Below are 26099 nucleotides of genomic sequence, written 5' to 3' on the forward strand. Positions count from 1 at the left end.
CTGGTAGAGGAAAGGATGAGCTGCTCTCTCTAGGAGAATCCAGACGGAGTCAGAATTAGCCGTGAGATATGGCTTCCGAACCAACAGATCATAGCATTCTCATGTGAATAATTAGATGTTTACAAACTTTTTTTCCCTTTTCTGTCAAATGAGAACTTTTGCTTTCCTTAATAGAAATCTTTTTGCAAATATTTCAGTGGTCAGAGGGTATATATTAAAACACACATTTGCAAGTTGTATAAATTTATAGGTTTATTAGGGCAGGAAGATACGGTACAATATAAGCAGGAAAAGCAAAAATCTTACAAATAAATCACATTTAAGTGTGTTAACTCACAAAATTTTTTAGTGAACTTGTAATTCTAGACAAGCACTGTGGCAAGCTTATTAATATTATCATTTGCTAATTTAGGAAAGAGAGAAGAGCCAAATGAATTGTTGCAAAATGGTAAATTTTTAATATGATGAAACACAGAAAGAAACTACTAATCAAAAGACAGTGAAATGTCAATTTTTAGTTTTAATAATGCTTTATAGATATATAAGATGCTGCCAATGGGGGAAACTGGATAAAGAGTAAAGAGGACTTTTCTGTATTATTTTTGTAACTTCTGGTGAGTCTGTAATTCCCCTCCTCACCAAAAAAAGGAAAGCAAGAAAAAGTAGTAAATCTAGATAAGAAAGCATTTTTGGAAACAGAATTTAAAGCAAATACACATAAACAAAGAGTTGCTTTGCTAGGTTTCCACGGGTTTGAAAGGAGTTTTTAAAATTTTTAAAATGCTTTCAAAGTGTGCTTACATACACATACTTTACTAATAAAAAGATTGAGGCCTGAAAAGTAGCATCCTATTTTTAATGTTTGAACTAATGTTTTCCAGAGAACTGCTTAGAGTGAAACATAGCATTGTCTGCGAAAGTCAATTTTGTGAAAACCGCAAAAATGAGTATCTGCTCTTGAGAAAGGAAAACTTTTATTTCTTGACATCATCAAAGAAAAATGTGAAGGATTTGATATGAAATGAACAAAAATGTACAAATCCTACCACCTCATTGCTCAAAAAATTTTTTTCCTTCATCTATTAATATGTCCCTAAAGCAGCTAGCTCACACAGACCTGGGGGCATTCACATGTCAGAATATTCCATAAAGATCTGGGAACACATATTTTTGGTGGAAAGAATGTGCAGGGAAAGACTGCTTGTGAAACAGTTCAGAGTGATGCATTTAGTAAGGATCCCCTTGCAATAACAAAATGTTAGCATCAGAACACTCTTGGGAGCCTTCAAAAGACACATGCGAAACAAGTGAAATTTTTTGGGGGGGGGGTAACAGATGGCAAATATCCTACTGTGGGAGAAATAAAAACAGAGAATTTCCAAAATTGCCTTATAGCACTTTACCTTAAAGTATACTTTCATAATAAAGTTACAAGAGCAACATAGACATTTGCTTGACTGGATGCTTCATTTATATTTCCCTCTTAAATATTAAAATTATAGCAACACGGCATAAAGTAAAAGGGGTACTGGGGCCAGAAAGACGAGAGTTTCAAATTCAGTTTCAAATCTCAGATTCTCTCAGCTACTAGTTTTGTTACCTTAGGCAAATCATTATTTCTCTGAATCTCAATGACTTTATTACTAAAATGGGTATAATAACTCCCATATCTCAAGGTCGGTCCTAGTCCTGAAAGGGATAATGTATTTAAGAGTTTAGTAGAATGTTGTGCAAATACTGTGTGAGCTCCCTCCCGGTTTTCCCAGAAGACACAGCAAGAACTTTCTTTCTCTGTTAGTTTGATATGAGATGAAACAAGTGACTAAGTAAAATTTTAAAAAGCAAGAGAATCTAATCCTAAACACACACACACACACATACACACACATTTATTTGTAGTTATTTATTTGGCTGCACCAGGTCTTAGCTGTGGCTGGAAGGATCTTTTTCCTTGTTATTGGTGACATGCCTGATCTTTTAGTTGTGGCATGTGGGATCTATTAATAGTTCCCCAACCATGGATCTGAACCCCAGACCCCCTGCATTGGGAGCACGGAGTCTTAACCACCGGACCACCACGGAAGTCCCTTCCAATCCTAATATCATTCCAAACAGTCTTTCCATTAATTATGCAGTCACATAAACTAATACTTAATAAACATTATTGGATTATTGGTATTATTCAGGTACCTGAATAGGTTCTCTCTTGCAAGTCTGCTTTTTAGTTTATCTTTAACTGAGCAAAACACGTCATTAATCCTTTTATTCAGATCGTAACATAGTATGATTTTGGGGGGACATTAAGCCCCTCTTGATCCCAGGTAAAAACAAGTTTCAATATTTGTTCACAGGTTTGAGAAAAACAGCGACATGGCAAGAGAAAGAGCGCGAGGTTAGAGACTTTGTCTTTCCAAGGCTGATGGTATGATCCTCCTGCCATGAAGCCACCTGTTGGTGTCTCTCTGCCTAAAGACCACAGTTCCGTAATCCACGCCTCCCTCGCAGTGCCGCACTCCAGCCCTCAGGAACTCTGAAAGGTGAGCAAGCCTTCTGAAATCGCAGGGGTGGGCAGCACACAAACAGCCCTTATAAGGCATTCGAGCCAGGTTCTTAACATGGAATCATGGGCTTATTCAGCGGGTCCTGGAACCTATTACTGTCCCGGAGGTAAAGTTGTATCGAAGTGTTTTGTGCCTTCTTCTCAGGAGGCTGCCCAACTGCCACTTCCCTGTGGAGGTCTTCTCCTGCCAGAGGTCTCGCCTACAGGATCTCTCATCACCTTTGTGTATCACCTGCGGAGTCTCACCGCAATCTGTCAACCTTATTTGCTTAAATCCGTCCACCCCACTAGAAGATGAGCTTCCCAAAGAGCAGGACCTCTGGTCTTTCTTCAGGGCCCTGAAGCTGGTGGATCCCGACTGAAACTCTCGGACTGAATGACAGCTCAGAGTCCATCAGATATTGAGCAGACTCCCTTTCCCCCCAGCCCCGCCCCCAGCTTTCTTCACCGGAAATCATTTCAAAATCATTCATTTTGGAAATAAGGCTTCTAGGGCTTCGACCGCACCCACCCACCTACGTTCCAACGGTTAGAACTGCCGCCCCGGCCCACTCACCCAAGCCCTCTAGGCCGGACAGCTTAAGGTGACCGAGGCAGGGGTAGCCGCCAACGGGCACGCGCATCAGTTCACATTCCCGACCCCCGTCCTGGGGGCGGAGGGGCGGGGTGGGCCCTGCGGGCCTGGAGGAGCCACCTCAGGAGGCCGCCCGAGCCTCCACCCTTCTCGGGGTCCCGGGTCTCTTCTCCTCCGGCGGCACGCAGTCGGCCGCGGGGGGTCAAGCCCGTCGCGCAGCGCGCGCCGCCGCGACCACAAGTACTTCCGGGTGAGCGGGTCGCCGACCCTGTGGCCCCGCCCCTCCGCCGCCTCCGCCGCCCGCCGCCCGGGCTGCGGCTCCTCCCGGGGGCCGGTTCCCGCTGTCTCAGCCGCGGCGCCGAGGGGACACCGGCGTGACTGACTGACCGGCCGTAGGCGCCGGGAGCCGCCGCGTCCTGCCCGGCCCGCCTGGCCGGGGACCTGGCATCGAGTCTACCTTCCGCGCCCCTCGCCCTTCACTCCGGCAGGCTCCCGGTCGGCGAGCCGCGCTCCGGCCCTTCCCGGCGGCGCCCGCAGCCACAGCCCGCGCCCGGACGCAGGTAAGGGCCGCTCCTCCCGCCAGCCTTGGCGGGGAGCGGGGCCCCCGCTTCCCGGCCTCTGCAACTCGGCGAAGTCCGCGCTGCCGCCGACCCTTGCTGGGGGCCAGGCCCCCTCCGGGGGCCCCGGGGTCGAGGTCGCCCCCTGCCTGCGGCGTCCTCGGGCATCACGCCGGGTCTCGAACGCGCAGCCTCGATCGGCGGGCGGGGACAGCGATTCTCCCATTGTGGGAGAAATGAACTCGGGCCGCTGTCTCTGCTCTTTGGGTGCTAGGGCTCCTTCTCCCTCTCCCCGACGCACCACTCCCTCGGTCTGTCCCCGGCCGGCCACCCGGGGAAAGGCGTCAGGCCGGTGGAGGGCGTAGAGCTTGTATGGGATTTTTTTTTTTTTTTCCCCTTCCTCCTTGACCCGAACTGAATGAAGCAGGACCAGAACAAGCCCTTGTTAGGAGTGTCAGGGTTAATGCTTGACTACGGCCAGGTGTTATTCACACCCAGATTGTTAAATTATATAGCTCCGGCCGGGCCTGCTTCTCGTGCCCGTGGGTATGTTGCTGGAAGCCAGAGGACCTAAGGAAACCCATCTCTTGTTCTTTCTTCGACGGGAAGGGGGGAAAAAAGTTCAAGTGTTTGCTTTGCTTTTTCCACCGTGGGATATACAAACATCAGGCTGTGGAGACCTGGCCAGGGAAATAATGGGATCCTAAACTTCAACTGCTTGTAACTCTTTTTCTTTGAGTTTCCATTTAATGACTCAGCACTTCTGCCCTAAAAAGAAAAAGTGTAGTATAGGTTCATTGATTAAAGGATGAGTATGAGGATAAGTGGCCATTACTTTTTCACGGCATCACAATGTGGAACCAGAGAGATGGAGGGCAGGGTGTGGATGAATCAGTTCTTAGTGTTTAAAATAAGTGTTTCAAGATTAAATGTTTATTTTGGGGATGCATCAGTTTGGAGAGGTGCAATTGTTGGAAAAGGCAAAGTGTTGCAGATAAGTTACTTGGCAGGGACTTGAGGTTCGCTGTGGTTTGAAGGTCTTACAGAATTAGTTTGACCAACTTGATGCTGTGTTCAACACATGTAGAGATGATGACTATTATACTCATTTAGAATAAGAATTTAAGAAAGTGTGATTCATTGAGGAAGTTAGGTCACTTGCAGTGTGAATGAATCATTGATAAGGTTCTTAAACTTGGAATAGAGGAAAGTTTGAGGTTTGTTACCGCCTGTTTAATTAGATACCTTCTCTCCTAGGAAGTGTTGCATTGAGGCTTTTGTTAGGTTTGTTGCTGCATAATTATTGTCATGAAGTATGGTAGAGAAACAAATAGTGGACTTTTGCAGAAGCTTTAGCATTTAGAATAGTTTGTTCCTAAGTGGATTGTTGTGATTTTACCCACTCCAGGAAGATAAATGTCTAGAAACAAAATAAATGTCAGTGAAAAGGACAGCTACCATCATTAAGGTAGGAAAAAGTTCATTCAAAGAATCTGCAGTACAGAGAACAAGCAGTCTTTTGAGGGAAAGACCTTACCCATTTGGGAAAATCTGCCCTTAAAAAGGTGGAATGAGACTTTATACATGCTCAGTTGTGTCCAGCTGTTTGTGACCCAGCGGACTTTAGTCCACCAGACTCCAGAGTCCAATCCGTGGAATTCTCTAGACAAGAGTACTGGAGTGGGTTGCCGTTTCCTCCCCCCAGGGCGTCTTCTGACCCAGGGCTCTCACCTGCCTCTGCTGCACTGGTGGGCGGATTCTTTACCACGGAGACCCCTGGGAAGACTATACAGAGCTCCTGTTTCAGTTCTGTCATAGAAGAAAGTGTATATTAAAGTAGTGATTCACTATGGGAATGAATTCATTTTAAATTAGAAGTAACTTTTTATTACTGGAATGTAACTTGATCATTTTTGGCTTTTAAAGTGTTGCTAAGCAAAATGACTTTGAATCACAGAGTTCTTGATACTCTTAGCCTTGATTTCTTCTTTTTTGGAAATCAACTTATATTGATTTATAAAGAACTTTATAGTTAATTATCAGTTATTAAGTAATGGTAAATTTGCCCTGTTGATCTTGCTTAGTAAATTCTATTAATTCTTGAACTAAATTTTGGCATTTTATTTCCTTGGATATCCATTCTTATATTCAGAGTGTTCCCTAATATTGGTTTTGGTTTTTGTCCAACTAATAGTGAGTTTCAGTTTCCAATTGAACAGATTCCCTTTTGGAAAATCCCTTGTGGAAATCACCCGAACTGACAGTCCTGATGGGTAAGAGAATCCTTCTTAGGTCAGGATTTAAGCATCTCCACAATGAAGGGAAAAACTGATTCAGAGAATATGTTTGGCAAAGTAGATTCTTTTTCTCTCAAAACAAAAACAGATCTTTACTAGAAATGAGAGGGAACAGTTTTTTGCAAAGCTCTTTGTGAATTGTTTACCCTGCTTCTATTGTGAAGAGGAGCAGAATCGAAGATACATGGGGCGTGGGGGCGGGGGGGGGGGGGGGCAGGGAATCTCCCTGCACCATGTTGGGAATGTTGATGAGGATCATTTTAGAGGAAACACATTCTGTCCTCACCATAGGCTCACTTTCCATCATACCTACAAATAGGCCGTGGCATAGGCCTTTGCCTTTGCTTTCTCTCTGGAGGATCGGAATGGAGAGATGGTCTTTTAACCGGAAATACGTACCACCTTATTCAGTTAGATACAGTAAAGAGTTTATGACCATCATTCAAAACTCAACTTTTAAAACTTCAGAAAGAAGGGTTGAGCAAAATAACGTTGCCCTTTGCTCCACTTTGTCTTTTTAAGATAATAGATAGGACACCACTAGAAATGATCTGTGCTGCACATTGTGCTTTCACTTTAAAACTTTGGCCTTCAATAAATTAAGGCAGACTTAAAAGGAATCCAACACTGGGCTAAAAACTGGGTTTACTGTATGCTAATGCTTTTTCATTTGTTCTGTTATATCTTTGTTTTGATTGGGGGATGGAGAAGGGATTCTGTTTCTCGTGGAAGCTCTGAGATTTGCTCCATATGTGTGCTTTTGTTTTGGTCTAGAGATGGGAAGGAGACGGCAATGGCAGCCCACTCCAGTACTCTTGCCTGGAAAATCCCATGGACGGAGGAGCCTGGTGGGCTGCAGTCCATGGGGTTGCGAAGAGTCGGACACGACTGATCGACTTCCCTTTCACTTTTCACTCTCATGCATTGGAGAAGGACATGGCAACCCACTCCAGTGTTCTTGCCTGGAGAATCCCAGGGACAGGGGAGCCTGGTGGGCTGCTGTCTATGGGGTTGCACAGAGTCAGACACGACTGAAGTGCCTTAGCAGCAGCAGCAGCAGAGATGGGAAGAGCAGTAGATAAGAAGAGTACAGGTGATTAAGAAGAGGTGGAAAATTGCATCCACAGAAGGAGAGTGCTCCCTTCTGTTTCAGTGGTTGTAGAACTTTTTAAAATTGATAAAACATTTTAAAAGAAAATGTCCCATGGTGAAAAGGAAGTTTCCTTTCCACGATAAACTTCTAGGCTTGACTCCCTCTGCCACCCAACTCCGTAATCCAAGCAGTGGTTTCCGGTTAATGGTTTCCTGTGTGTCTCTCCAAAATTTCTCTTCCATATATAATCTCCTGTGTTAAGAAAAAAAATGCCCTGTCTCTTTCTTTCTGACCTTTGATGTGTCTTAGAGATCATTCTATATTAGCACATATGTCCATCTGTTTTTCAAAAAAGACTAGCTGACCTGTCTAATGTAGATGAAACAAAACTTGCTCATTTCCCACAGTTTAACATTCCCTGTTCCAGACATTTGGCTTTCCTGGTGGCTCAGCGGTAAAGAATCTGCCTGTCAATGCGGGAGATGCAGGCTTCTATCCCTGGGTCAGGAAGATCCGCTGGAGGAGGAAATGGCAACTCACTCCAGTATTCTCGCCTGGGAAATCCCATGGGCAGAGGAGCCTGATGGGCTAGAGTCCATGGGGTCGTAAGAGAGTCGGACACGACTTAGTGACTAAACTACAACGACAATGCTGTAATGAACAACTCATGTGTAAGCCTTCGCTGTGGTGTGTAAGTGTGTATGTGGGATTTATTTCTGGAAGTGTGAGTGCAGGTTGGGACTTAAATTGTGAAATTTTAAAAATGTATTTCAAGCTTATATTGGGATTCATTTTATAATAGAAATTACCTTTCTTCTTAACCTTGTAGGAGAAAAGAGCTGTTAATTATTTTGTATCCTTTCTACTCCTTGCAATTTAAAAATATACTGCAAGTGTATTTTATAAGGTAATTTTAAACCCCTTAGAGTGACAGCTGGGTGATTTTATTTATACTGGGAAAGGTAGAAGCACTGTACTTTGAAGACCGTGCGATTATAGACAGACTACTTCATTTATATTAGGTGATACTAGTTAAATGAGTGCCTTTTGAAGTAGCTTGATTGTTTTAGGATTTTATGACCAATATCAATTAAAAACATACACAGTTTCACTTCTTGCCCTGCAGAAGTCTGCTGCCAAATATTAGTCACATGGGAAATAAATGGCCTATTTTTTCGCTTCCTTTACCTTCCACATCCTAATCTATTAATAATAAAATAAACCTCTGTGGGATTTGAGACCCAAAAATCATTTTACAAACCAGAATGCTATTGATGGATTAATTTCTCAAGGCAGAAGGTAGGTACAGATTTAGTCTTTATTCTGCAAAATGTTCCTGAGCAGAATAAGGAAGATTTTCATTTTTAATTTCAATGTTATACAGCGTACTCAAGACTAGCAAGAGTTCAAGAATCTTTACTCTTTTAAAAGGAGAGCCTGGGCAGGGGCGGGGGTGGGTAGGAAGTGCTGGGGAGCTAATGTATGAGGACAAAGTTGGAACTTGTGAGTGGCAGTTTCCTTGGCCGGTGCCCAGGGTCTATTTTGAGGCCTTGTCAAAACTCTCCTGACAGAACCTACCACATAACCACAATGTGTCCTGGCCCCACTGCAAGTCAGGAAGGCTTGCGGTTTAGGAAGATGGCAACAGAAGAGGGAGCTTATAAAGGACCTTTGCCTTCGGAAGATTAAGGCTCAGTTTGGGGGTGAAAATGTGCTTAGCGTGCATGTCTAAGATCCAGGTTCCTTTTGTTTTCCCTCTGTGTGGGGTGAGCTTGATTAAGGAAAGCTAACGAGGGCAGCATTGTGGAAGAATGCGCAAGGAAGAGCGCAGTATTGATGTCATGTCTGGTTCTGAGTGTTTGGCAAGAATCAGTCTAATGCTCTACACCAGGGGAAAAGACGTTACTCTTACCCCAGTAGGGAGGCCATGTCCCGAGCTGAAATAGTAGTCCAGTTCAGAGACCTTAAAAAGGATTATTGAGTTTATACAGAGGAATAAGCTTCTTCCTGAATTCTCATTCTCTTCTTCCCATAGAACTGTGCAGCCCCATGTATAATATCAGAAAGTTCTCGCTCTAAATTTTTGGTTTATTACCAGATGCTGTGTCCCAGCATAGCTGCCTTTCTGTACCAGATGCTTTCTCATGAAACCTTGGTGTTTCTGTACTTAGTAAAGTGCTTGGGTTTGACGTTCTTTAACTGATCTCAGAGCTTCTTAGGCCAGAAAGCTGTTAAAGAGCTTAGCGTGCCACTTGTTTGATCAAGGCTCATGTCACCATATTTATCCAAATCCTTGGTTAGAGTGGAGGTGGTTGGAAGAATTTGGCACACAGCCTGCATTTAGAGATGCAAAACCTGCAGCCGTTTTCCTTTCTTTTGCTTTAGAGTAGGCTGGCACTCCAGAAAATTGAGTTTTTCCTTTCCCTCAGAAATTTGGATTGCTAGCATTTGATGATGATGATGATGTATTTAGTATTCAGTGTGAATAGAAAAAATAATCACTGTTTTTCTCTCTATTCCTGTTATCTGTCATGTTCCTATTATCTTGTTATATTGCTTCCCTGTCCCTGCCTTCCCCTTCTCCTCCAAAAAAAAAAGTGAGATGAGAGCACAGCAGAGGGAGAGTGGAAAAGAGGTTGGGAAAATCTTGAAGTTCAAGGGCTTATCAGGGTGTTTTTATTTTCTCAGAAATAGATTATTAAAATCCTCCTTTAAAAATGACAGTCATCTTTTCCCATTGTTTTCAGTTTGAACCTTCTATGTCTTAGTTTTCCTTCTCTAGAAACAGGAAATTTTTAACTGGTTTGGATATAAAATTACAGCTTTAGGAAACAGATTTAACTTTTAAGTTGTTTGTTCTGATCACTTTGTTATTCTTTCTATATCTCCCACTTTTCTCAATAGAAACATTTTAACAGCTAGGAGCAGTTAAACTATGCTGTGTGCAGGGAGTTAGGATGTTGAAGTGTTTATTTTTCTGTTAAATGGTTTAATCACTTACAGTAACAAATTGTATTTATTGTGTTATTTCTTGTATAATCACAACATAATTAGTAAGCGTATATGTTGTTGCTAAATGATCCAAAGATTATAGGACTAAAAATAGAAAAAAAATCCATTTAAAAACAAATTATTGACTTGTCTCTGGCCGCACTGGTCTTCGTTGCTGCACCCCGGCCTCCCCAGCTGTGGTGTGGGCTTCTCGCCGCCGAGCGTGGGCTCTAGAGCACAGGCCTCAGTGGTTGTGGCCCATAGGCCGAATTGCGCCCCCAGCATAGGGTATTTCTGAACCAGGGATCAAGCCTGTGTCCCCTGCATTGGCAGGTGGACTTTTGACCAATGGACCACCAGGGACGTCCCAAGAAATCCGATTTAGATGAGATGTTTTTCCCCACGTCCAAATGGATAGTCAAGGAAATAAGATTCTATCCTGCTGTCTTACTACACTCATCCTTTGCTCTCTATCCAAAGTGTTTTTTAATTGTGGTAAAATATATGTAACATAAAATTGACCATTTCCAGCATTTTTAAGTGTACAATTAAGGACATCCACGTTGTTGTGCAGCCGTTACCACCATCCATCTCCAGAACTTTTTCCTCTTCCCAGAGGGAAACTCTTTACCCATTCAGCAATAATCCTCGTTGCTCCCCAGCCCCTGGTAACCACATTCTACCTTCTGTCCCTATGAATTTGACTGCTCTAGACACCTCATGTAAGTAGACTCATGGAGTATTAGTCTTATAAAATAGCTAGTTTATTTCCTTTAGCATAATGTCTTCAAGGTTCATCCATGTTGTGTAGCATGTATGAGAATTTCACTTGATTTCAAAGCTGAATAATATTTTTATCATATATGGATATATAAATACTTTGTGTATTCATCTGTTGATGGACCTTTGGGTTGCTTCCGCCTTTTGGCTCCTGTGAACAATGCTGCTTTTGAACACAGGTATATATCTATTTGGAGCCCTGCTTGCTTTTCTTCTGGATGTGTACCCATAAGTGGAATTGCTGGATCATACAATAATTTTGTGATGCCATACCATTTTCTGTAGCAACTGCACCATTTTATAGTGTACAGAAGTTCTGGCATCTCTGCATCTTTGACACTCTTGTGTCGAAGATTCTCCCTCTCTGTTTCTTTCTAAAAATAGTAGCCATTCTAGTGGGTAAGTGGTACTATCTCATTGTGGTTTTGACTTGCATTTCCGTAATGATTAATGATGTTGAGCATCTTTTCAGGTGTTTTTTGATCATTTGTGTATCTTTGGAGAAGCAGCTGTTCAAGTCCTTTGTCCATCTTTGAATGGGTTGTTGTTGAGTTTCAGGGGTTCTCTATATATTCCACATGCTAATCTCTTATCAGATATATGATTTGCAAGTATTTTCTCCCATTGCATGGGTCGATTTTTTTTACTCTGTTGATAGTGTACTTTAATACACAAAAGTTTTTAGTTTTGAAGTCCACTTCCTCTAACTTTTCCTATTGTTGCCTGCGATTTTGGTGTCCTCTTCAAAAAATCTGCTATGTCAAACATCAGAAGCCTTTTTGTTTACAGACAGTTTCAGCTCTTATATTTATTTCTTTGACCTACTAACGGGTAATTTTTGTATACAGCATACAGTAAGAGTCCAACTTTATTCTTCTGCATATGGATTTCCAGTTTTACCAGCACCTGTCGTTGGGAAGACTGTCCATTCCCCATTAACTGACCTTGACACCCCTGCTGAAAATCATTTGACTATGTATGCCAGGTTCATTTTTGTGCTGTTAAATTCTATTGGCCTCTGTGTCTCTCTATACACCTGTAACACGTTTTGGCTACTGTAGCTTTCTCGTAAGTTTTGAAATCAGAAAGCGTGATGCCTCCTTTTTCTTCTTTTTCAAGATTGTTTTGGCTATTTGGGGTCCCATGAGATTCCATAGGAGTGTTAATGTTAGGATGGGTTTTTCCATTTTTGCAGAATCTGTAATTGGGATTTGTAGAGAGTACATTGAAGCTGTAGGTTTCTCTGGGTGTTTTGACGTTTTAACAATATGAAGTTTTCCAGTCCGTAAACAGGAGGTAGCTTTCTGTTTATTCATGTGTCCTTTCATTTCTTTTAGCAATATTTTGTAGTTTTCAGTGAACAGATCTTTTGCCTTCTTGGTTAAGCTTATTCCTAGTATTTTGTTCTTTTTTTCTTATCGTAAATGGTATTTTTTTTCTTTCCTTTTTAGTTGTTCATTCAGTTATTAGTGTATAGAAATGCAGCTGATCTTTTGTGTTGATTTTTTATCCCTACAACTTTGCTGAATTCATTCATCCAGTTTTAAAAGCAGTTGCATTTGCTTTCTGTGCACAAATTTAGCAACTTAACACACATTTATTATCCTGTATTTATTATCCTACAGTTTCTTTGGGGGCAGGAGTCTGAGCAAAGTTAAACTGTCTTCTTCTTAGGGTCTCATGAAGCTGCAGTCAGCTCATGCAGTACAGTTTCATGGCTGGGCTGTATTCTCCCCTGAAGACTAAACTGGGGGAAAAAATTGCTTCTAAGCTCACTTAGGTTTTTGGCAGAATTAATTTTCTTGTGAAATTATGACTGAGGCTTCTTGCTTAATAGAAGTTGCTTGGTCATCGGTAGGCTGTCTTCAAGCTCCTAAAGGCTGCTCTCAGCTTTTAGGGCCAACCTGAAGTTCTTGACCCTTGGATGTTCTGACCACTTCATCAAAGCATCAAGGAAAGCCCAGGGCGATTCTTCAGGTTAGACAGCCCCATGTAGTGTGATATAATCATGGGAATGACATCTTGTAACCTTTGTCATAGTCTGTTGGTAGAAGCAAGTCATGAGTTCTGCCCAGTTTCCAAGGGAGGTGTTCACACAAAGATGTAAACGAGAGTGGGAAGCCACCATAGCATCAGCCATAGCTGGTTACAAAATAGCACATATTGTATAAACCTATGTTTGTGTAAAAAACATATATGCACTTCAGAGTATCTTCAAATGGTGGAAAACTGCTGTTTTTTAATCGTTTTGTAGTATTTTTTTCATTATTTCTTCTATTTTTCGCTGCAACATTCTAGTTTTGCAATTTTAAATCCATAGTTGTGTCTTCCTTATAACTAAATACTATTTACGACTTAAGCCAAGAATTAATACCATGATTGTTTCCTTTCTTGCTTAACTTTCTTTCCCACCCCTCCCCGCCCCCACCCCCCCACCCCCCGAGATTTAAGGACCTTTTTTGTGGAGGGGGAGGGGGTTTTCTAGTCACCTTATTTTCCCCAAATGCTCCAATAGATTTTTCACATGTCTGCTCTTTCTGATTTAGTAATTTGTGGTTTATTTGTGAAATACCTATAGAGAAATAGAAAACAAAAATACAGTTTCAGGAAGAATAATAAAATAAGCACCTCTGGTCTCACTACCTAGGCCAAGAAGTTGAACATTCAGTATCCTCAAAGTTTCCTGCCAATATTCTTAAATGGCAGCTCTTTCCCCTCCCAGTAATCATAATCCCATTTTACATGGCAGTAACTCTTTTGGAACCATTCCCTGCCTTGCTCTGTAATCACATCCCGTCCTCCAAATATGTATTCCTAGTCAATTTGTGACTTAATTTTGAGAAACTGAATGGTTTGATCACCTTTTCGTGTCTGTCAGGTTAGGCTAACCTACTGTAACAAACACCGAAGTCTCGGTAGTTTAACACTTTAAAGCTTCTTTCTCACTCCCGCTGGCGAAGGGGTAGCTGGTTCCACACAGTCACCTGAGGACTCAGACCACTTTCATCTCGTGACTCTGCTTTTCCATGGGACTCAGAGACTTTTACACTTGACTGAACTCTCTGCCTCTGGCTGACAGATTCAAGGGCAAAGAGAGGGAGTGTGGTGGGTTCCATGGCAAGTTTGATGGGCCTGGACATACATCATTTTTGTCCATGTTCCATGAGCCAGAATTGAGTCAACTAGCTGCTCCTAATGCAAGGAAGGTCGTGAAATGTAGCGTGCATGTGTGCTCTGTTGCCCGGTCATGTCCGACTCTTAGAGACCCCGTGGACTGTAGCCCATCAGGCTCCTCTGTCCATGGGATTCTCCAGGCAAGAGTACTGGAATGGGTTGCCATTTCCTCCCCTAGAGATCTTCCTGACTCAGGGTTCGAAGCCGAGTCTTCTGCATCTCCTGCATGCAAATGGATTCTTTACCACTGTGCAACCTGGGAAGCCCCAGAAATGTAGTATAACTGGGCCAGAAAGGGAAATGACTCGATGAACAGTAGGCCAATTTCTACCATAGTACTTATCCCTAGGCAGGCTCTGTTTTGACAGTTTTGAAAAACTGAATGGCAAATCTAAACCTACTTAAGAACAGAAAGGCCCATGTTGCCACTATTAAATGAAGGCTGACAGGAGCAGATAAGCTGGACAGAGTCTTTCTTGAGTCCTTTCTGCTAAGTCCTTGGGAAAGTTTGCTAATAAGTCCTGAGAAACCCTAAGACTCATCACAGTCGGGGCACTTGGTGGAGCTGAAGTCTTTACAAGGTATTAAGTACCAAGAAGAAATATGGTTGGGGAAGTACACTGTTCTTTCAGGCTCTTCCTGCTCTATCTGTTAGCAGTAGGTAAAAGAGAAATATATCCATGGTGTGAAATATGGCCTCCCTCCCATCTAGGCAGCTGGGGGTGAAACCGTGGGAACTTCATCAACATGGGGTCAAGAGAGACTAAATTCAGATTAAAAACCAGGGCCAGCTCAGCTCATATTAAAAAGAAGTCTCAAAGGCTGTGGAGATTTGGGCGATGCTGCCCTCTGTTATGTCTCTGGAACCAGTGACTGCTTCAGTCTGTAGCTTTCTTCCTGGGATGCCCGTCACCCTGGGATGGCTTGATCCCGTTCACCTCTTCGGTCTTGGATTTATTTCCTGTATGCTATGTTTCCTTCTTTTTGATTTTCTCTTTCATTAGAGAGGTACCTTTAGTAACTTATTAACATAGGGTGTAAAAGATAAGTTTTTTGAAAACATGGTAGCCTGAAGTCTTTTGTAATCAAGTTTGAGAATAGACCCTGGGAGAGAAAATGGCAACCCACTCCAGTATTCTCGCCTGGAAAAATCCCATGGACAGAGGAGCCTGGCAGGCTACAGTCCATGGGTCACAAAAAGTCGGGCATGACTGAGTGACTAACCCACACACACAGCTGAGCGTGCATGCATAAGAACAGAACGGTGTGGCTGGGCTTAAGCCACACAGAGGGTCTGTAATCTTCTTTCAGGAATGTGAAGGCATCACTCTTGTCTTCTTGTTGCCAGAATTATTTTTCTTTCCGGAAGACTGAAAGCATTCTAATTGTTAATCCTTTATCTGTGACCTGATCTTTTCATCCCTGGAAAGCTTGTAAAATCATTCTTGTTCCCATGTTTGAAATTAACTATAAGAATTCCCTATGAAATACCTTGGTGTAGATTCAGGACTTGTACATTCTGTAGGCCTTTTGAATCTGGTGACCCATGGCCTTAACTTCAGGAAAGTTATTACTTTTAAAAATTAATTTGGCTGCAGTGGATCTTAGTTGCAGCCTGTGGGATCTTGGTTGTCGCATGCGGGACCTAGTTCCCTGACCAGGGATCAGACCCAGGCCCCCTGCGTCGGAGAGTGGAGTCTTAGCCACTGGACCGCCAGGGAAGTCCCAGAGAAGTTATTAATGATTTCTTTTTCTTTGTGTGTGCGAATGTCAGTATGTGTTGGGGGGTTGGGGGTAGTGGATGAGCAGGTATGGGAAGGTCTGTTCGTGTTTATAAAAAGGAGCCCACCAAGTGTTGGTATTGAGTCTTTTATGAGCAGAAGTACTGTGTCTGGAGTGGCCCTCGTTGCCTGTGTCTTTGGATTGGAGTGGCACATGGATCCCCGACTCTCACAGCTGTGCTCTCTTCTCTAATCCTTCCCTCACGAACACTGTACTTATATCATATTTTACCTGTTGGCTTCTTCCTTTTATGAGCCTAATCAGTACCTTGCCTGCCATTTCAGGGAATTATTTTGTCTTTCTGAGACAAGTTTAAGCTACACAAACCTGACCAGCATGGCCCAAGAGAAGGGAAATGTTGGCATCTTCCTTTCTGCTATAAAAGTACCTGTGCCACCACTGTTTTTCCCCCAGTGGGTGAATGCATGGTGGAAGAGTCATAGGGATCTAAAGAGAAACCCAGAATTTCAAAGAATTTTGCTCTAATCATAAAAACATGTAGAGTTGAACATTGATGTCTTACCCAAGACTTGGTAACATTAATGGTTACTTCTTTGTTCTAATTTTGACTTATTGATTCCAGTCAGAGTTGTCATTTTATTACATTTTTAAGGTTAATCTAATGGTGTTCATTCTTTTTAAAATTAATAATGTGTTTTTCGTTTACTTAGAATTTCGTTGTGTCCATAAGAGTCTTGGTTGGTGTGAAATCTGTGAGAAAATTATGATTTTACCAGATATAACCAACATAAATTTTTATAGTCCTACTTTGTAGTACTCAGGTCAAATGAATCTTCCCCCTTCATCAACTTAATACAGTGTCAAAGCTGATTATTCTTTGCATGTTTTCATACTATGAGGTAGCCCCAGAATTATAGCTTTAGTAGCTTAAATCAGTTTTTGGTAAGGTGATTATCTACAATATATAAAGCTTAAGAAAAAATAATTTTTATACAGTTTCCTTTGCCATTTATTATTCATATGTACAAAATTTTACATAATTTCAATCACACTTTACATGCCATTTTGTCACCTTTTTATACCTTGTAGGCATGATATCAAACTTGTCCCTGTCTTTATTTGCTTCCCATGAGTTTTCTAATGCCATAATTTATTGAATCATGTTGACTGGCCTTGACTTAAAGCTATTGTCAGTTTGGGTCATTTTCAGCTTAGTGTTTTGTTTTGCTATAGATTAAAAAGAAATTAAAATGATTGTCTTTATTCATGTAATTTTTTCTTTTGTTGTATTATGTTCTAAGTTTTCTTTTTTTAACTAATAGAATAGAGTTAATGTGAGTATTGTCAGTAGAATTCACTCCCAGTCAGAAGGAGAAACTAAAGTCTAAAGCTAATTACCCCCCTCTTTGGGACTTAATTCTGATCCCTTCTATTTTATTATCAGTGGCAGATATCCTATTCTTCTATCATATTTTGATTTTTACTTTTTTTCATGAAAGTATTTCAGTTATAATTACACATATTTCAAAAAGAAAACACACCCTTGTAAGTTTAGTAGGAGGACAGGTAGTTCTTTTTACTGTTGCTTCATACCTAGGATTAGATCTGATAGACAGAGTACCTGAAGAACTGTGGACAGGTCCGTGACATTGTACAGGAGGCAGTGATCAAGACCATCCCCAAGAAAAAGCAACGCAAAAGGGCAAAGTGGCTGTCTGGGGAGGCCTCACAAATAGCTGAGAAAAGAAGAGAGGTGAAAGGCAGAGGGGAAAAGGAAAGGTATACCCATTTGAATGCAGAATTGCAAAGAACAGCAAGGAGAGATAAGAAAGCCTTCCTCAGTGATGAGTGCAAAGAGATAGAGGAAAATAAAATGGGAAAGACTAGAGATCTTCTTCAAGAAAATTAGAGCTACCAAGGGAACATTTCATGCAAAGATGGGCACAATAAAGGACAGAAATGGTATGGACCTAACAGAAGCAGAAGATATTAAGAAGAGGTGGTAAGAATACACAGAACTATACAAAAAAAGATCTTCATGACCCAGATAACCACAATGGTGTGATTACTCACCTAGAGCCAGACATCCTGGAATGCAAAGTCAAATGGGCCTTTGGAAGCATCACTACGAACTAGGCTAGTGGAGGTGATGGAATTCCAGTTGAGCTATTTCAAATCCTAAAAGATGATGCTGTTGAAAGTGCTCCACTAAATATGCCAGCAAATTTGGAAAACTCAGCAGTGGCCATGGGACTGGAAAAGGTCAGTTTTCATTCCACTCTCAAAGAAAGGCAATGCCAAAGAATGTTCAAACTACCGCACAATTGCGCTCATCTCACACACTAGCAAAGGCTCAAAATTCTCCAAGCCAGGCTTCAACAATACATGAACTGTGAAATTCAAGATGTTCAAGGTAGATTTAGAAAAGCCAGAGGAACCAGAGATCAAATTGCCAACATCCGCTGGATCATCAAAAAAGCAAGAGTTCCAGAAAAACATCTACTTCTGTTCTAGTGACTATGCCAAAGCCTTTGTTTTTGCTTTTTTTATATATATAAATTTATTTATTTTACTTGGAGGCTAATTACTTTACAATATTGTATTGGTTTTGGGATACATCAACATGAATCCGCCCCGGGCGTACACATGTTCCCCATCCTGAACCCCCCTCCCACCTCCCTCCCCTGCCAAAGCCTTTGACTGTGTGGATCACAATAAACTGTGGAAAATTCTGAAAAGAGATGGGAATACCAGACCACCTGACCTGCCTCTTGAGAAATCTGTATGCAGGCCAAGAAGCAAAAGTTAGAACTGGACATGAAACAACAGACTGGTTCCAAATCTGGAAAGGAGTACATCAAGGCTGTATATTGTCACCCTGCTTATTTAACTTATATGCAGAGTACATCATGTGAAATGCCAGGCTGGATGAAGCACAAGCTGGAATCAAGATTGCTGGCAGAAATATCAATAACCTCAGATATGCAGATGACACTACCCTTATGGCAGAAAGTGAAGAAGAACTAAAGAGCCTCTTGATGAAAGTGAAAGAGGAGAGTGAAAAAGTTGGCTTAAAGTTCAACATTCAGAAAACTAAGATCACGGCATCTGGTCCCATCACTTCATGGGAAATAGATGGGGAAACAGTGAGAGACTTTGTTTGTTTTGGTCCAGAATCACGGCAGATGGTGACTGCAGCCGTTAAATTAAAAGATGCTTGCTCCTTGGAAGAAAAGCTATGACCAACCTAGACAGCATATTAAAAAGCAGAGACATTACTTTGCCAACAAAGGTCCGTCTGGTCAAGGCTATGGTTTTTCCAGTGGTCATGTATGGATGTGAGAGTTGGACTATAAAGAAAGCTGAGTACTGAAGAATTGATGCTTTTGAACTGTGGTGTTGGAGAAGATTCTTGAGAGTCCCTTGGACTGCAAGGAGATCCAACCAGTCCATCCTAAAGGAAATGAGTCCTGAATATTCATTGGAAGTACTGATGGTGAAGCTGAAACTCCAATACTTTGGTCACCTGTTGCGAAGAACTGACTCATTGGAAAAGACCCTGATGCTGGGCAAGATTGAAGGCGTGAGGAGAAGGGGACAACAGAGGATGAGATGGTTGGATGGCATCACCAACTCGATGGACATGAGTTTGAGTAAACTCCGGGCTTTGGTGATGGACAGGGAGGCCTGGTGTGCTGCAGTAAATGGGGTCACAAACAGTCGGACACGACTGAGCAACTGAACTGAACATATCTAGTTAATTGGAAATAGAGAAAAATGCCTTCCTACAAAGTATGTAGGTCTGACGTTGGATTAGATTTAGGGTTAGATTTATGTTTGAAAATACACAGCTCCCCACCCACCTACCCACCCACTTGTGGCTCAACTGAGATTAACTTTAGCCACGGGATTTACTTCTGAGTTTTGCTTTGTCACCTCTTTTGCTATTGTGATTTCAAATTTTTTTTTTTTTTTTTTTTGGCATCAGTTACACCTTATATTTCTGAAACATTTTACAGTTTATAAAAACGTACTCAATATATCTACTTGATCTTTAAAATGACCCCTGTGATGGGAAAAGAAATTTAAATAGTTCAAGACTTGTTCATTGAAAATCACAAAATATTGGAGAAAGAAATTAAACAAGATCTGTATAAATGGCAAGACATTCCATGTTCATGTTTTGGAATATTAATATTGTTAAGATGACACTGCTGTACAAATTGATCTTGGACAGTGCAGAATTCAATTTTTGGTGCAGAAATATAGTCATGCTCATCTTAAAATTCGTATGGCAAGATAAGGGACCCAGAACAGTCATGAACAGCAATACAGTCTCAAAGAGGAACAAAGTTGGAGGGCTCATACTTCCTAATTTTAAAACTTACTTTAAAGCTACAGTAATCAAGACAGTGTAATACTGGCATAAGGATATACATATTAATCAATGGAATGGAATTGTGGGGCCAGAAATAAACCTTTACTTTTATATTCAGTTTATTTTTAACAAGGGTACTGAGACAGTTCAGGAGGGAAAGAACTGTCATACAAATGGTATTGGAAAGAGTAGATATCCACATGCAAAAGAATGAAGTTGGATCCCTGCATCACACCATATAAAAAAAAAAACTAACTCAGAATGGATTGTGTAAAAGCTAAAGCTACAAAACTCTTAGAAGAAAATGGAGTAAATCTTTGTCACCTTGGGGTAGACAGTGCTTTCTTAGCTATGCAGCATCAAAGTCTTACAACACAAGAAAAAAATAGGTGAATTGACTTCCTCAAAATAAAAACCTTTGTGCCTCAGAGAACACCATTCTCTGAATAGTGAGAAAGGATATGTAGACAGGACTTCCTGATATCCAGTGGTTAAGACTCTCACTTCTGCTGCACGGGGCATGGGTTTGATCTCTGGTCAGGGAACTAAGTTCCCACATGCCCTGCAGTGTGGCCAATAAATAAATTAATTATTTGATTAAAAAAAAGAAAGAATACATTAAAATGGTATAGCTACATTCTCTCTGACCTCTTTATGATTTTAATTTTCCTATTGTACTCTTTCTTCCACTTACAAGGCAATGATTAGTATGTACGTAGTGCCTTGCAGATTTTCAGTAGATCTTCATTGAAAGGGGGAAAATTAAAGGTATATGATTTCTTTTATTAAAATTTCCTAATTTTAGAATCTCCTTCATATTACATTAGAAAATCATATCCTTATTTCACACTTCTACATTTTTCTTTTGTTTAGGGTTTTATCACTTTTGTTTGGGTTTTTTTGTCACCTGAGCTTCTGTTTTTAACCCTAGTACTTCTGCTGTTTTCTTATTTTCTGCTTTATTTCACACTTTTAAGTGGGACCTATCTTCAATTGTATATAATTTTCTCTCTCCTTCCCATTCAGTCTCTGAACATGCGGCCATACATTTCTGAGATAATTAAAGATGTGGGGAAAGGAGTCCATTCAAATGGTACTACTTGAACATGATTTACTTCTTAGGACAAGCTGAGAATGCAGTTGTTGGTAAGAGTACATCTTCCTGATTTAGGTTCTGCACAGTTGATGATGTAGTATTATAAATCATGTTTAACATACAGCCCATTGGTGCTGCTGCTAAGTCACTTCAGTCGTGTCCGACTCTATGCGACCCCATAGACGGCAGCCCACCAGGCTCCCCTGTCCCTGGGATTCTCCAGGCAAGAACACTGGAGTGAGTTGCCATTTCCTTCTCCAATGCATGAAAGTGAAAAGTGAAAGTGAAGTCGCTCAGTCATGTCCGACTCTTCTCGACCCCATGAACTGCAGCCCACCAGGCTCCTCTGCCCATGGGATTTTCCAGGCAAGAGTACTGGAGTGGGGTGCCATTGCCTTCTCTGTACAGCCCATTAGAGTTCATTTATTGAATAACATTGTTAGCAAGGAAGGAAGTTCACCCCTGGCATGTACTCTTATGAAAAGAGGAAATGGAAAGATTATTGGTTGTATTGGGTATATAAGAATACTATGTATTCAAAATATTGGACTTTAAAAAACATTTTCGGTAATTCTTAGGAGGACTGAATGTGGGAGTAGGAGATGTGACTATACAAGTCTTTGACCTTTTATAGGCATTGTATTTTATAAAAGATGAGTTTAAATTAACCATTATAGGTTCTGATACTTTTCCTGAGATTTAGTTTGTATTTAGTATCTATCTATCTTTGTCCTGCCAGGCCGTCCAGTTTTGCCTCATATATGTATTTTTCATTTTTTACTCTGCCTCAAGTTCTGGGTGTTCCTTTTGTTGCTTTTGTGGGTTCTGTGTAATGGTCTCATCTAGATATTTCAGAATTGATGTCTCTGCAATCCCTCCCTCCCTTCCTTGCTTGCTTTTTTCTTTTCTTCTTTCCCCCTCTCCTCCCCCTGCTCTTTGTGCCCTTCCCCCTCCTCCTCTTTTTTTTTCTCTTTTAGTCCAGGAATTCATGTTCTCTCCTTTCCCCATAATCTTCCTAATGTGTGTGTAACTACTGGTATTCTTCTATACTGCGATTACCTCTGCCTTCCTTTTTATTTCAAATCAAGATTTTTTAATTGCAATTCCCAGTTGCCATGCCTTTTGTTCATGTAGTCATCTACCTTTGTCAACCAGTTACTTTTTTCCCAGCATTTTATTATAAAAAATCTCAAACATACAAAAAAGTTGAGGGAACTCCCTGGTGGTCTAGTAGTTAGGACTCCACACTTTCACTGCAGGGCCCAGGTTTGATTTCTGGTCAGGGAACTAAGATCTTGCAAGCTGCGTGGCACAGCTTAAAAAAAAAAGTTGACAGAGGTCTGTGAACACTCTTGTACCTACCACCTGGATTCTACGATTAATATTTTATTGTATGTTGTCACCCATGTAGTTCTTTCTCCATTCTCCTCTTATCCATTATTCCTTTTTATTTTCGGATGCATTTCAAAATAAGTAGAAGGTATCAGTATACTTCAACTCGAAATGTTTCAGTATGTGCATCATTGACTAGAGTTCAGTATTTGTTTGAAGGTCCTTTTCTTTTGAGGTGGAATTTACATAGAGATATACGCACAGATCTTAAGTGTACCATTTAAAGACCTTTGTCTTTCTAAGTCAATTTGTGTTCTAATAAGGTGACTAACACGCATTATACAGTTATACCTCTGAACTTGTGTATTCATTCAGATTTTCCAAAAAAGACTTTGAATACCACAGAGTACCTTAAAATGTTTTTTTAGCATGGCCAGCGATATCACAAGAAGCATACTGGTAGAAGCAATTTTGAGGATACTTTTGTTTAGTTAAAAATAAAAAATTTTAAAGAAAGGCTAGGAATGCCCTTTTGTCAGCTTCATAAGCTAAATATGTAAAAGAGCTGGTTAGTTCAAGACACTTGAAACATTTTGTCTGCTAAGTGCTTGCATTTATCTTAACTCACTTGAGCCTCACATTAGCCATGTCAGAGAGTGTAGACAGTTGTTATTTCTGCTCTTTGGGTGAAGAAAAGAAGGCGTAGGCAGCGGGAAGAGCAGAGCAGCAACTGGTCATGCAACCAGCTCAGAGCCTCTCGATTTAAATCTTATCCAGTGGCAGCAGCTCCAGTCGCTCTAATTACAGTTCAGCTGCCATTCTGGATCCTGGGATTTGCTTATAAGTAACTACCAAATGTTTTATTGTATGGACTTGGGTTACCTGTAATGGCAATGCTGACACAAAAGACTTAACACCAGTATGTTGAATTTTCTATGATGAAATATAATACTTACAATATAAGGGAACTGTACCCATCAGGATCCAGACAGAACTATCTAAGTGTGCTATATTTAGCATATGACACACTGATATTCTGTTCTCATAAAAGTGAACCGTATCATGATTGAAATGCCACTTAATGTGGCAAAATGCCTATTTTTCAGAAATGTATTGCATGAGAAGCTTATTGGAGAAGAGAAAGCCTTATTGATATATCTGTTTTGGAAGATTTATATTTCACAGCACCCTTTCTTTCCTTTAGGTAGACAAATACTTAATGACAAAACCATCTGGAGAAAATCAACTTGACATTGGATAAAGGAGTTCACAAAAATGCAGGCAGTTTTGTTCTTGTCAGGGGGTGTAAAGGTTTAGCTCTGGGTTTGGTTGATAGCACTAAGGAAAAGCTGGAAGAAATTAACATGGCTCCCAAAGAAAACTGTTCTTGAGAAAACCTCCTTGGAATAGAAATTTACTTTAGAATCCGAAACTGGAAATAATTTATTTGAGGTCACCTTCGAGTCTATCTTTAATTTTGTCATTTCATTGAAAGTAGTTTTCTATTGTCTATGCCAGAAATCTTATTTCTTTTAAGGTTTCCCCCTGTCGGTGATGTAGACTCTTCTAGAGTTATTAGAAGATGGTTACATAGGAACTGAAAACCTTACTTTTTTCTAATGTCAGTAAGGATGTCTCCTTACAGAATACAAACAATGTAATTTTTTCAAAAGCCCTCAATTGTTTTTTCAAATAGGTAATGACTGATCTGCCTCACGTGCAGGTGAAAAAGGTGGCGGGATCTGGCCAGTTATGCGTGAGAACCCCTGGGTGCCCTTGTAGATGGGTCTCAGAGGACACGGGAGACAGGAAGTCGTCTCCGCTTCCTCCCTGTGATCCTGCGCCTCCGTCCTTTTCGCTGTCATCTTTCTCTCAGGGTGGCTTAGCCTGGAGCTTGTTGAAACAGTTTTGGTTTTTAGGCATTTTTAAGAAAAGATAATTCTTAAAAAAAATTTTTTGTTTATTTATTTTTGGTGGTGCTGGGTCTTCGTTGCAGTGCACTGGCTTCTCATCGCAGTGGCTTTTCTTGTTGCAGAGCACAGGCTCTAGGGTGCTCGGGCTTCAGTAGTTAGGACGCGTGGGCTTAGATACTCCATGGCATGTGGGGATCTTCCTGGATCAGGGCTCGAACCCATGTCCCCTGCATTGGCAGGTGGATTCTTTACCACTGAGCCACTAGGGAAGCCCCCTAGCAAAGATAATTATTTAAATCTGTGTGCTAAGGAATATCCTGGCAGCTCTAAGGTCTAAGGCAGTGTATTAGTTGAGAAAGAAGGAAAATGGATTATGGGAAAAGAGGAGAAAGAAATCCTCTATTCAAAAGCATGCCACTGGTGGTGGTGTCAGACAGCGTGTCTCAGCTGGGTAGCATATTGGGCCTGATTTGGGTGCAATCCACTTTGGGGCCAGTTTATTCTCTGATATGAAAGCTTTTATTTTTAAATGCATCTCTTTCCCCCCAATACTATTGAAGTTTTAGAGAATCAAGAAGAAAAAACACTCTTCTAACAAAACTACTGTTAAACTTTGCTACAGTTCCAGCCAAATCTTTTTTTCTTCTCTAATTATTTTTGTGTATCTGGAATTGGAAAATGTCTATGTTTTGTATCCCACTTCTATGAAATGTCTTTCAGTGAGTCCTTGGAAAGTTGGCTGAAGGGCAAATATTGGATGATCCCAGAGAGCATCAGCTAAATTGTCACTCCACTCTGAAAAAGAACCTTCTGTTGCATGCTGCTTTTCTCTCAGTGGGTGACTGGTGTTTATACAGCATTACTATTAAACAAGTGAATGATCTTTAAAATGGTGTTGAGGCTAAGAATGATGGCATATTTCTGGGGAAAAAAAAAACCGTCTGTGCTTTCCAGAAATTGTCTTGATTGGTGGCTAGGATTTAATCATGTGCTGCCTTCCAATATACATTCTTATTTTTTTTTCTTCTGTTTCCTTTTAAATGAACCTTTTCTTGTATCAGTTCAGATGCTCAGTCATGTCAGACTCTTTGCAACTCCATGGACTGCATGGACTTTCTTGTATAGAGGTATATTTTCTATGGCAGAATCATAAAACTATCATCAGTCTTCATTCTGATTGACAAAGATAACAGGCAGCTGTGTAGGAGTAAAAAAAAACGGAGTCAGCTAAGCTAGGAATGGCCTGAATTTTCATCAGAGAGAACTTTTTTGGGCAGAATGAATTGATGAGTTCTGTTTTATTTTGCTTGGATCAAGTAAGTTCATTCCAATACATTAAAGTCACTTATACTTTTAATATATTCAGTAGTGTATTCTATTAGGACAAACTTACTTGAGATTTTCTTTGTGGCTTGTCATCAAATGAAATTTTGCAGGTTTATGTATTTATTATTTATTTTGTTTGCTTGTGTCGGGTCTTAGTTGTAGCACGCAGGATCTTCTGTTGCTGTGCACAGGCTCTAGTCATGCCCTGTGGGCTTCAGTAGTGTGGCTCATGAGCTTAGTTGTTCCATGGCGTGTGGGATCCCAGTCCTCCAGGGCTCAAACTTG

At 41.0% G+C, this 26099-nt stretch overlaps 1 protein-coding gene and 1 long non-coding RNA gene across 28 annotated transcripts in view; one reads left to right on the forward strand and one right to left on the reverse strand.

The window, feature by feature from the left end:
* Window positions 1-234: 234 nt before the first annotated feature.
* LOC100848011 (uncharacterized) lies at window positions 235-3344 on the reverse strand. Its single transcript, XR_239312.5, has 2 exons — window positions 3117-3344; window positions 235-2530 (listed from the first exon to the last, which is right to left on the reverse strand). It is a non-coding gene; the product is annotated as an uncharacterized lncRNA (long non-coding RNA).
* An 81-nt stretch (window positions 3345-3425) lies between these two features.
* The window catches only part of LRRFIP2 (LRR binding FLII interacting protein 2), a 108936-nt gene continuing 86262 nt past the window's right edge, over window positions 3426-26099 (forward strand). For 26 of the 27 annotated variants that reach the window (XM_005222411.5, XM_005222418.5, XM_005222420.5 and 23 more), the window contains exon 1: window positions 3483-3694. The gene's annotated coding sequence lies outside the window, so the exon portion shown is untranslated. 27 annotated transcript variants of the gene reach the window in all.

Source organism: Bos taurus, chromosome 22 (assembly GCF_002263795.3).
Source record: "Bos taurus isolate L1 Dominette 01449 registration number 42190680 breed Hereford chromosome 22, ARS-UCD2.0, whole genome shotgun sequence".
NCBI lineage: Eukaryota > Metazoa > Chordata > Mammalia > Artiodactyla > Bovidae > Bos > Bos taurus.